The following is a 12677-nucleotide window of genomic DNA, read 5'->3' as shown; positions in this document are numbered from 1 at the left end:
CATATGCCCCAGGCATTACTGGCACTAATGCCTGTTTGATACATGAGGCTTCAAAAGTCAGAGGCGGGCGCTCTCAGCCCAAACTGCACCCGCTGTGGAAAGTATTCCTGAGCCAGGAAAGTCTGGCAAATGTGCAGGTTGTGGCTCTGTCCTCATACAGATGTGAGCAGAAGTATTAATCTGTTTTAGCAAGACAGGCTAAATAAGATAGATAAGGAAAAGGTCTGGAACGCATGATTTATTTTGGTGTCAGGGTAGGAGTAAGGCATATCTCATTACTGCTAACCATCAGCATTTAAGAATCTCTGTCCCAACTTTTCCACGTATGCTCCTAGATAACAAATTAGGAGCTTGCTTACAGTGATGTTCAAGTGTCTTCTGTAAAATATTTACTTCAACTTTGATCAGTTGTGAGCAACTGGAAGGTATTAATGTTAATTAACATGGCTTTTATAGCATTAACTGAACAGTCCAACCTCAGTCCAGAAAAGAGCCTAAAGCTTGTGATGCCAAGTTGTGACCTGTGGCCAGCAAGATAAAAAGGTTTTTTACTTCTGTTGTGCCAAACAGCATCCGAGCATCCCCCAAGCTGTGGCTGCAGCACTAATGCTGCCACCATGCCTGGTCACTTCCCCACTGCCTGCAAGTCTGCAAACTCCTGTATGTCTCTCCTGTGGGCAAGAGTCATTGGGGAGCACTCTGGAGAAGAGCTTTGTGGAGAGCAGGAAAAGCAGGTGGAAACAGTAAAACTTGCTAGTTCTTCACAAGCTCTTCTGTTGGTTTAACATCAGCTGTCAGTGTTCATACAAGGTGGGATGAGAGCAATGAAGCCTTGTGATTAAGAACCAGTTCCTCGCCCATTGTAATTACCTGAACTAGTCTCCTGGCTTTTACTGCTCCTTCGTCTCCAGTTATGAGAAAATCATCCCTTCATTATGGCTGCTCAGCATAGCTACCCTAAATACAGCTTTATAATGATCCTTCAGCATCACTTATAAATAGGAAACAGAGGAACCCAATTGCCTATCCTTAGAGGAGTGAAGCAGAGAATAAAAAGGAGTGGGATGTGAAGTGACCGACTGCCTCCTGGAAAATGAAGCTGAGGATTCCCGCACCAGTGGGAGACTGGCATGTTGGGCTGACATGAGGGAAGAGCCGAGCTTGGCACAAGCAAAGCCTTGTGAGATGCCACCTTTGTCTTATCACTGAGTCCAGCCAGGAGATGCTCAGCTATGTGCCATGGGGTGGAGGTGCAATAGGCAGTTTGTATTGTTGTCAAAACCATACAAACATCACCCCCGGCTCTGACGTGTTGGATAGAAATCTTCATAGGCTGCTATTAGCAAACAAGTGCATAGCTTGTGAAATAAAGGCTAAGACAAGCTTAAGTTGATACTTTTAAAGTGTTACTAGCCATATCTTCTTTGGAAAAAGCTGCACGCTGATCAATGTAGCTCTATCTGGCTGAATGCAGCACGATAATGCTGCTTTTCAGTATTCAGAGGGAAACCCAGAAAAAGTCCTGGCAAATTTATGAAAAGCTTCATCAGGCCCACAGGCCAGTATAGAAAACTGACTCTGGCACACAGTGATTTAAATATACTGCATTTAACCGCAATTGCAGATCATAAAGAGGAGGCTGTGCAGCCCACTGCAGGCACAGCAATATATTCCAGCCAGGAGCAAATGTCCAAAATCTGTCCCCACTGCAGAGCTGCAGGTGTCTATCATACAGGTGGCATTTTCAGCATATCTCCCTCCATGTTGCTCCATGTGTTCATCTTTACAAAGCCTCCAATTTGTGCACAAAATGACTATTTCTCTGAGTGCCATGAGCCAATCACATCTGATTTTCTAATTTGTAGTTTCAAAGGCTTGTTGCATGAGGAGCCATGTCTGTGGGCAAGGGGGTTCAACTGTGCAAGCAGAGACTGTTACACATCTGGGCTGCAGGATTTAAAGAGTATCAGCAAAATAAAAAACCTCATGAAAAGGCTTCAAAAAATAGCATGACATTTAAGTGGAAGGATTACCAACCAAAAACATAAAGGGTAGGAAACGGGGAGTCATTTAATTTGAGTTGATTCTCGAATATTATGTAGTTCATTTAAAGTTAATTTCATTTAGTGTTAATTTTAATTAGCTCACATCTGTTGCAGAGATCCACAGGACCAATTTAACCCATGAACTTTGGCTGCTTTTCCTGGAAGTCCTTTATATCAATTACAAAATCCCACCACACTGTAATGCTACGCATCTAATTGCTCCCTTGGGAAAGTAGCAGGGAAAAGATGGGCTAAGCAGGACAGACACTGGTTGCATTGCTTAATGTACAGCTGTAAGACCTATAGATTCTGTACTGACAAGAAGGAAACATTTCTGACAAACATGAGACAGAGCCTACCCAGAGCTATAATTCATCTTAATATTGGTTCTTGCCCAATTTTCTGTAGAAATGAAGTTGTAAAAATACTTTCAAAAGTACTGGCTGAAATTTAAAAGAGCTTAGGCCACTAGTCTCTGTTCTTTCTTTTCTTGTATGCTTATAACTGACTGAAGTCTGCTTTTCACATTTGCTTGCAGTAAGTGAATTTTAAGACTGTGAAATAGTCCACACTGGAAAATTGCACTGGGGACTCAAATAAGCCAGAGGAAGATGGTTATTCATAGCCAGATTAGATTTTTCAAAGCTGATGTTATGCACAGTGATGGTTTTATATGAATGTAGTATTGCAGCTTATGGGAATGTTAGCAGAATTGAGATCTGGATGCTCTAAGTACCCTTAACACAAGTCCCGAATGAAACATGCAGCAATTTAAGCTAACCAATCACTGATTTCCCTCTCTTTTAAATAACTCCCTTTACTGTTCTAATACTTCCTAAAAAGGTGTGTATACATGCCTGTTTATTTAGTGGCTGGGCCTAAAAGTCTCAAACATGAGCATTAAACAGGACCAAGAACAGACAAATGGTACAGTTGCACCCAGACGGGCTCTGTAAGCTCTGCACCCAAGCACTGCACTTTATAGCACACTCATTTTTTGAAGTAGGGTTCCTATGGCAGGCTTACACAGCCCTTAAAGGGAAGGTTTTGACATTTAAAAAATTTCCATTTCTTCCTAGATTGAAATCTAAGCCTGACAGAGTCATGGGCTAAATTAAATCCTTAATCCCTTTGGTCAATGATAAGATTTATCTGAAGCAGAAAATGGAAATGCACAGCGTGCTTTACAAAGCCGATCAAAGAATCCCCAGAAAGTGCTGAAGCAATCAGAATGAACGATCTGCTCCCAAGGATAGGAAAAGTGGCTATTTTAATTGCATCAATTATTCACCACCAATTATTTGTAGAGAAGTCTTTTATGTCCAGGAGATTGAGAGGCCTATCTGTGTCTGTCCAAATAAGCTGAATTTCCTATTATATTTCTAAGGACACCAAGTTGGCTGTGGTGATGGTTCAAATACAGAGATGGGGAGCTTGCTGAAGTTTGGAGCCAATGGCTACTGTGTGGAACCCACCCTACTGAAAATAAATTAACAATGTGGTAGGAAACCACTTTGTACTGAGCTGACCTTTGGGAAAAAAAAAAAAAGAAAACAGACAATCTCCTGAAAAAGAAAACCGTGTACTGTAACATATAAGTGTGTTATTATCCAACAGAGGATAGCACACACAGGGGGTGCTAAAACAAGCCATTTCTTTTTGTTATTCTTCCAACAGTGTACAAAATGTCTTTTTCACTGACTAATCCATCACTTTTTTCACATCCATTTCTACCCACACATTACATGGTTTGGGGGACTTCTGTTTTCCTGTGTTTTTGTCAAACTGTTCATCACTGCTGAGGCAAAGCAGTGCCCACCTGGTTAAGGGGAACGGAGCTTGTCCCTCCTCGGTGCTTCTCCACCCAGTGGAGACCCCCCCAGTCTGTCTCACCTTGGGTTTTGGATTCCTCAAGGCCAGGTCTGACACCTGTGCTGCTGGCTGGCTTTAGGCAGCTCAGCATGGGAGTTTATAGCCTGGGCTATTGCATTTGTGGTACCCCTTAGAAATCTGAGATTGAATTTCTTCTCAGTTAACATTAATGAATGGTCTTGCGTGGGTTGACCTGAGGACAGAATTTGACCTGGGAAATATCCCACTGTGCAGTTTGAAAGGGTGAATGCAGGTATGGGTAAATCAGCCAGCTTGCTCACACTGTTGGCCGTAGATGAGCCGGTGGGATGATCTGAGGAGGGGGACTACGTATCACAGTGCTGCCTCACTGCTGCCTGTAGTCTACTAAAGCTTCTCTATAAGATTATGAGACTTTGCATCTCTTGCTGCCTGCTTCCCAAATTTATCACTTCAGGAAGATTGCTGTTATCTATTTGATAGGTGTCCTATGATGAAGTGTGTTTTTATTATAGCACTAGAGCTGAATTTTAATGCTTTGTGGGTGTTTGGTTGGTTGTTTTTTTTATTGTTGTTGGCTTTGTTTTTGTTTTTCTGATGAAAAGCTAATGAAGTGACAAAAATCAGCATGAACAAAAAAATCCATTGTGAATGGATTTTTCTTGCATAATGGAGAAAAATGAATTGCAGGAAAAGGCTTCAAGTTCAAGATAGCATACAAATTACCCCACTGCTGTGAGCCATCACCTCCCTTGGGAGGGGTACAGTGCTGAGCCATCAGTCATGCACTGCTGGTGCTCCTCTGTGAAGTATTCGACAGAAAATGGGTTAAGGAGAAGCTGTGTGGCAGATGCCAGGGACTTTTGGCTCCTCACCTACCTGGTCCTCCTGTGGCCACTGCGTCTCTCCAGGCAGACCAGGAAGGCTCCGTCCTTAGAGAAGAGGCATTTTGCAGCTTCATTTCCAAACTCCCCCCAGCTGAGAGCCAATATCCTCACCTCTCTCGGGGCACTTTCCCTGGGTTGCTTCAAAATGACTTTCCTCAGCTCCTCTGCTGCAGCCCCTCACACACAGCTTTTGGGGGTTTCATGTGGCCAACAGTATGATTTCCCCTGCTAAAGCCCAAGCAGTGGCTCCTCCTGCCTCCAAAACCCCAGCAGGATCACAAGGACTCTTAAAAAACCAGGAGCGTGACCAACAAAATCTATATTTGAGGTTATGGCAGAGGATACCTCCAGTACCAGAAAACTCAGAGGCAGTGGGAATAAGAAGTTGGGGGGAAAGCCTCAGGCATCCCTCAGGGCTGTGCCCTTTGCCATGCCTCATGGTCCTCTCCATGTGGACTGAAAAGCCGTACAACTCCCTTCTTCGATGAGCTTGAGCTCTGAGGGAAGCCTGGTAAGATTTTAACCAGCACCCCAGAGGCATCTCCCAAGTGTGGGAGAAGAAAAGCTACACCTTCAGCAGAGTCAACAAAAGTGTCTAAAGGTGTGAATTTAGTCAAAGATGTGTTTTTCTCCAAGGATGGGCACAGACTGAAGCATAGAAGGTTTCAACTGAATATGAGTAAAAACTTCTTTACTTTGAGGATGCCAGAGCACTGGAACAGGTTGCTCAGAGAGGTTGTGGAGTCTCCTTCTCTGGGGACATTCAAAACCTGACTGGACAAGATCCTGTGTGATCTGCTCTGGGTGAACCTGCTTTAGCAGGTGGGTTGAACTAGATGATCTCCAGAGGTCGCTTTCAACCCCAACCATTCTATGATTCTGTGTTTGGTGATGGTGTGGCATATACCGCTGCCATCTGATAGCAAGCTGGTGAGTACGGCCTCTGTTGTTACTTCTTCCCAATTTCTCATCAGGCTCACGATGTGGGGGATTGCCCTGTAGCCTGTAACTGGGACACTGAATGAGACTCTCATCTTTTCAGAAAAATAAAGACAGTAATAAGCAGATTAAGTGCTTTGCATCAAAGAGCAAAGCTTGTAGACGTGGCAGCCTAGAGGTTTTGGACTCAGAAGGCATGAAATAAAGAATGTCACAGGTTTTTTTAAAAAGGAAATCAAGGCAAAGATGGTGGTAGAGGGAGAGGAGAGGGGAGGGGAGGGGAGGGGAGGGGAGGGGAGGGGAGGGGAGGGGAGGGGAGGGGAGGGGAGGGGAGGTTGTTGTTTGATCTTGTGCAGCCTGATTCATAACCACTGCATGCCAGGTGTTGGCAGTAGCACCTCTGGATCCCACCAGCAGGAGAGTGGAAGCGATGACCAGGGAAAGCACATGCTAAATTTCATGGTCGGCAAGCAGGGAGGAAGCAGAAATGCACTACAATTTGTTTGAACCTAAAAATAACACTTATGAGACACTGTTAAAATGAGGCAATTTCTATCTCTTAAAAATTAAAACATAACTATGTGAATGTAATTAATGGTAAGCCCATAGGATCTTCCATTCTTTCGATGTAAAAAGAAATCCTTGCTGAAAATGTACTATCTCTACATTGTACAGAAATGGTTAAAGAAATTCTAGAATGCATCTCTAAATGCTATCCTGTCATTGTATCAATCACTTAAAGTCCTTGTAATACGCCATGCTTATTAGCATTTTATGTCTTATAAAAATAGTAGCATCTATTGATTTGTTTATGATCTCCTACACATCCGAAACACAAGCAGATCACTCTCAGCTTGATGACCAGGAAATGTCCCGGACTTACGTCTATGCTCATGTGCACATTTACTCATCAGGAAGGAGGAAACAGTTGCCTTTGATGATCTCATTAATTAGGTCTTAGGCAAACAATCAAGTTATTGTGGCGCCTTGGCAAGCACTGCGTGTCATCTGAAGCATCACGTGCATGCTCTCCGCTTGCAGGAAGACATAAAAAAAAAATGGATTGGCCTGAGCTTCATGTGCGTCCGTGGATTTCCCAGTGATCTGGTTAGCGTGTCTGAAGAAGTTGCTGCTCTTTCCCAAAGCTGCAGCAACCAGCTGCCCTTGGTCTGACTGCCAGCTGGAGCACGGCTCACCTGAAACGCAGGTGCTACATTCCTCCAGGCTCTGCTGCCCAGCCCCTGCCTAGATCCTCATCTGAAAACAAGATTTCTCCAAACACATCCTCACCTCTGTTGGCAGGGAAAACCCTGACAGTCTGCTGGCTCCCAGTTTTTATCCACTGAAGAAACGGACCTGTTTCCTAAGGATTAACAACAGTAAATAAAAACTGTGTTTAGCTGCACCATCAAAGTCAGAGACATGTTAGGCAAAGTGACAGATGACAGCAATCTGATCAAACAGCCACCCAAAAGGGACTTCTGAGTACATCTCTCCATCTTCCTCTCTATGGAGCACTGGGAGCTTACATGAGACTTTGCAGAGAATCAAAAATAAGAATATGGTCTCCTTAGCTCTACCAGCTGCAAGAAACCCCTTGACAACCACGTTACAGCTCTTTATTCATATAAAGCAGACACAGTCCTAACAACAGAATCTCTCAGAGCTAGAGGTATTCGACTGTGGTATCAACTTCAGCAAGCCTTGCTGCTGCCACTTTCTATCACTGGCACTACTTAATTTAGAAACCCCCAGCTTCAAAACCTTTAAAATATATCTGGTAATGGAGACACTGCCACATCTGCTGTCCTGTGCTGTCCCAGCTCCATCGGAGCCAAGAGGGCTCTGCCAGCTGGCAGCAGCTTGGGCACAGAGGACTCAACCTTGTGCAGCTTCTGTCTGCACAGCAGCATTAAAACCCATCTCCCACTTCACAGAAATGCAGGAAGGGTGATTTCTTCAGACCCCATCAGTGGCGACCCATTTACAGGGTCTGGTGTTCATTATTTTACAGAGCAGAACCTTAGAGAGTTGGTACAAACATTACTGTACAGGGATGAGGGCTGCAGCTGGATTTAAAATTAATTTACAGCTTGAATTCTCTGTATTTCCCCATAACACCTAGAGATCCTTCCCTGGGCTTTGTTACCAGGGTCTGGTGCAGGAGGACCTTAACAGCATGACCAGGTTTACCATCCCGTGCCACTCCTCACACTGCATGTGGGCACCAGAACCTTTAGCTTTCCTTTACTTGGGAACATGATGGCCATTATTGCTAATATATCCCTTGAAAGTACAATTCCAAATCAAGATGGCTAACTTTCAATGTGGGTTTATGTGCTCTCATCATCCACAGCAGAAACCTTCTCCTGGTTAGACTGAGCAGGTTGAAATCATATGAGCTTCACAGCTGTGATGCCAAGCAGGGCAGGGACCCCAAACCAAATCTCTCCAAGTCTGGGGTAGATGCCTGTTCTCCAGCCACATTGCCCAAAAATAATAGCTCTTGTGGACTGCAGTGTCTCCATTAAATCCAATCAAGTTCATTTTTTTTTTCCTAGAACAGCTCATCTGAATAGATGCCAGATGACGCTGGAGATGCAGCATGAGCATTTGCCTGCACCATGCGTGCCATCAGACCAGCCATTATTCCTGGGCAGAGACATCCTCTCTGATTTCCCCACTACTCACGCAAATTTTCCAGTACAGCAGCAGGACATTTTTTATGACCAACAGCAAATGTGAAGGAACAAACCCAAGAGGAAGGGCAACGTCTGAAGCCAGCATAAAGGCTGAGCATATGGCAGGTGGGCAGCAGGACACGTCACCGTGGGATGAGTTTGTGAATATCAGAATCATTTTGGTTGGAAGAAACCCTCAAGTCCATCAAGTCCAACCATTAACCTAACTCTCGCGCTAAACCATGTCCCTAAGAACTTCATGTTTTAAACACCTCCAGGGACGGTAAATCAGTGGTGCCCAGCTAAGTGGGAGAGGTCAGGGGAATGGTTTTACCTCTGGGACCCAGCGAGAGCTCCCTGTAGATGTCTCTTGGCATTAGGCAAATTATTCTCTTATTATCTCTCATGATGGTCGTAGCAGGCATTCTTTTCTCCCCCTCTTCCTGTGTGCAAATGTTCCTTAAAATGAGACACAATTCCCCAGGGAATTACTGAAAATACAGGTGCCCGCAAATGAGAGCTTTTCGTTAGCAGCCTGTGTAGCCCTCATACAAAAATGACTTTTATAGTTACTTTACCCCATGTAATTACACAGCAAAGCCCCATTTAACATCTCACTATGTAACAGCAACTTTCTGTTTGAAATCAGATTAATGTAAGAGTTACCCAGCCATTTTAAGAGATAATAGCTGTAATTAAGGTGTTTCTCATGATGGGTTCCTATTATAGCGTGGCAGATGATTCTCTGATAGTCTTGTTGGCGGCATTAGTCACAATTGTTTTCATTAATATTGACACTATTCTCTTGCCACACAAACAGAAAAAGAGATTAATCAAAATATTGTGCTGGTTTCCTATTCTCTGAGCCCTTCTTTTGAGTTGATGCTCATTCTTAGTTTTCAGTAGGAATAAAAAACAGATTTTGTAAGCTGTGCAGGCAACTTCACTTGTTATTTAAAGCAATATTGTCAGAACGAAGGGAGGGAATTATTTTACTGAAAATTCAAAAGCAAAGCGCCAGAGAAACCTAACTGTTATGATTTCTAAACATCTTATCTGGTTCCAGTTTGGGTGTCAGTGATGGGAGATTGCTGGAGTTCGTTCAGACTGGGGAATGAGGTGATCATGTGTATGTGTGTTCATTATTCTGTGGGGAAAAAATTGCACAGACCAAGGACAACTCACACGTAGGCAAGTTGGGATTGTAAGGCTGGCTTAGGAAATTGGGGCTCTCCAGTGTCACATATCCTTGTTGATGGTTTTTCCAGTGAAACCAATGACATTAAGCAAGGGATGGATTTGAGTTAAAAAGCCCTATAAATGTTAATTTTTCATGGGTATCAGTTCTACACAGTCAACTGAAGCTGTCAGAGGCAGCTTCTCCTGAACAAGAGCTGGCAAGTCATCCAGAAAAATACTGTGTCAAGTGCCAAAAATGAGAAGGGCTGAGATGAGCAGGGAGCGTGATGGGACAGCAGGGCATGACCTCGTATAACTCACAGCAAAAAGGAGTCAAAGGAACAGCTTTTCTCTGAGGAAACACACACATTGATTTCTAGATCTAGCAGTTCGTCAATTAAACAAGCAAAGAAAGAAAAACAATCATAAAATGGTTCATTTGGGAGCACTATGCGTATTGACCACTATGTTTGTGGTAAATAATTGCCTTTTGGAAACATACCTGTCAAATATGGTAAGTCAGTTAAAATGATTTCAGTAAGTTTGTAAACTACGAAGAAACAGAAAACTGTGAATACCTTAGTCCCAGTTTTCTAAAGAAAAACATGAAAAAGCCAAGGGAAAATAATATCAGAAAATATTTTCATTCACTTTCTGCTTTCAAATTCTAGTTACCAAAACGCAGACTCCTAAATAATGTGACATCTACAGAATTTTGTTGGCAGAAGATGTACTAATTAAACAGCCCAAAACCTTCCTTGCATATCGTCAATATGTTTACAGCACAGAAGGCATCACAGTATGTAAATGTTTTTGGTTTTGTAGGCAAGATGATTTCATATAATTAATGCAAAACAGGTATTTTCATTTAACCATTCAAATGTGAAACAGTAGCTCATGTTTTAGTACGCAAGAGAATCCACACTGCATGTTGACGTACCTTTCAAATTTGCAAAATGGCAAATTGCTATGTTTTATCAACATGTATTATCTAGCTATATATCTATAGCGGGCTAAAGAGATGAAATCACCAGAGCCAGAGACCAAAAGGCTTTATAGATCATTCACTACTGAAGTGAAAATAATAGTAATAGTAATAGTAATAGTAATAGTAATAGCAATAGTAATTCTGCAAGCAAGGAACATGTCTGCTCCACAGGAATTCTCAATATGCCTGCCTCCTGCCATGACATTGACTTTTAGAGGCTAGAGGGTTATAAGAGCATGGCTCACTAAAAATTGCCTTGCTGACTTTGTAACATGGGCTCAAATCCCACTGCATCTCCTGACATTTGGTTTTGCTTATTGGAGATCTGCAGCTCACTGAGGCTGTAGTCCCACTGGGGTATGTATGACTCTCTCCTACAGTCCCTTTAAACAAGGCAGCATGTATCCCTGTTTTCCTGCTCTCTAGTCTCTGCTCTGGACACAAAAAACATTCCCAGGGGAATGCAAAACTAAATAATTTTTTTTTTTAAAAAATCAATTCTCTATATAACCTTTTAATCCCTCATCCCCAATTACTTTTTGCTAATGCTTTGTAAAATGTTCTTGTAAACTCAGTTACTGAAGGCTATTCACTCACTTATTTAAAGTTAATAGAACTAGCTGCATGAACTTGCAGAGGAAGGCTTCAGAAAAATCAGTATTAAAAAAAATTTCCCAGATTTGTACAAAAGAATCAAAACACACCGTGACACTGAAGTATCAAATTCATTACTGCTCAGTGTCTGTTGAATAAAAACTGTTGGCTGTGGAAAATGTAAAAAGCATAAGGTTTCAATAAAGAGGAAGTAGTGTATAATTCTTGAAATTAGAGTTCTGGTTGTATAGAGTCTTTAAAAAATAATTTTCATTTTATGTTAAAAGTTGTTGTATTTTTGGAGAGGCAGGGCAAGGTATTCTTGAATTTATACTTTAATAAATGGGAAAAAGTTCTACTCATATCAATAAAATTAAGCAGAGGTGGAACAGAATGGTCTTGCCATCAGTGAAAAATGCAAATAGCATGAAGATCATACATCTATGAGTGCAAATATATTTTAGGGGATGGTACAGAAATTGTTCCCATGTCCAAAGTAATAGAAACGGTAGTTTAAGAAAATAATAATGAGAATGATACAAAGACTGAAAGAAGAGAGAGAAACAGAAGAATACACTTAAAGGTATAACTGTTTAGGCTGGTAAGTCACATCCTGTTTGAGGTACGATGAAATGATGGTCGGTGATATGCCCTGCTGAATTTGCTACAAGTTGTTCAGGATGGTGATAAATCATGTCGGATAAACAGTGGTGTGCGGGGTTTTTGTGCTACGCGAGCATCCATGAGAAAAACTGCACCCTTGATGGCCTGGGCAGCTGCTGCTAAGGCTTGATTCCTTGCTTATCTTTTTTCTGAACCATTACAAAGCTCAGTTATTGTGGTTGTGATTTGTGTCACTGCCAGGGTGATAAAGAACAGTTTCGGAGTTTAAAGCCCTAGTTCTGTAATGGGGTTAAACACACACTTAGCACTTTTTCAGTCTGCGAGCCTGTCATCAATGAAAAGAGAAAATGAGCATATCCCTGAAGTTGCATATGGTCTTAAGTGCTTTATTGAATAGCATCTCCATCTCTATTAGTGTTAACTGAAGGTAATTTCTGATTATTTTTTATATAACCAAGTATAGAGTGTTTCATCGTACTGCCTTGTGCAAAGAACATAACCAGAAAGACACTTGTAGTGTCAAATCTGTGTCTCTCATCTGTAGAGACAGAAATGCTGAAATGTGTGGCAGTTTTGACAAAAACCCTTCCTCTGCAGTTTTCTCTTTGGAAATGAAGAAAGGATTATTTGGGCATGATAGCATAGGTGTGGCACTTTCTGAATGTTCAGTCAAAGCCTTTGGAATAGGGAAATATGCGGCACAGATGACACTGCTGCCATTAGGCTGCAGGATTACACTCATGGCCTGGGACTGATTAGAAGCTTTAAGTTCAGTAAAGGTTACAAGCATTTACTAAGTCTTATGCATTTAAAAAAATAAGCACGTGTAAGAGCTTTGCTCTTATTAGGCTTCTGTCCTTCCAATTTTTCAATTTATGGAAGCGTTGAA

This window comes from Patagioenas fasciata, chromosome 2, assembly GCF_037038585.1.
Source record: "Patagioenas fasciata isolate bPatFas1 chromosome 2, bPatFas1.hap1, whole genome shotgun sequence".
Classification (NCBI taxonomy): domain Eukaryota; kingdom Metazoa; phylum Chordata; class Aves; order Columbiformes; family Columbidae; genus Patagioenas; species Patagioenas fasciata.
This window is presented reverse-complemented; position numbering follows the sequence as displayed.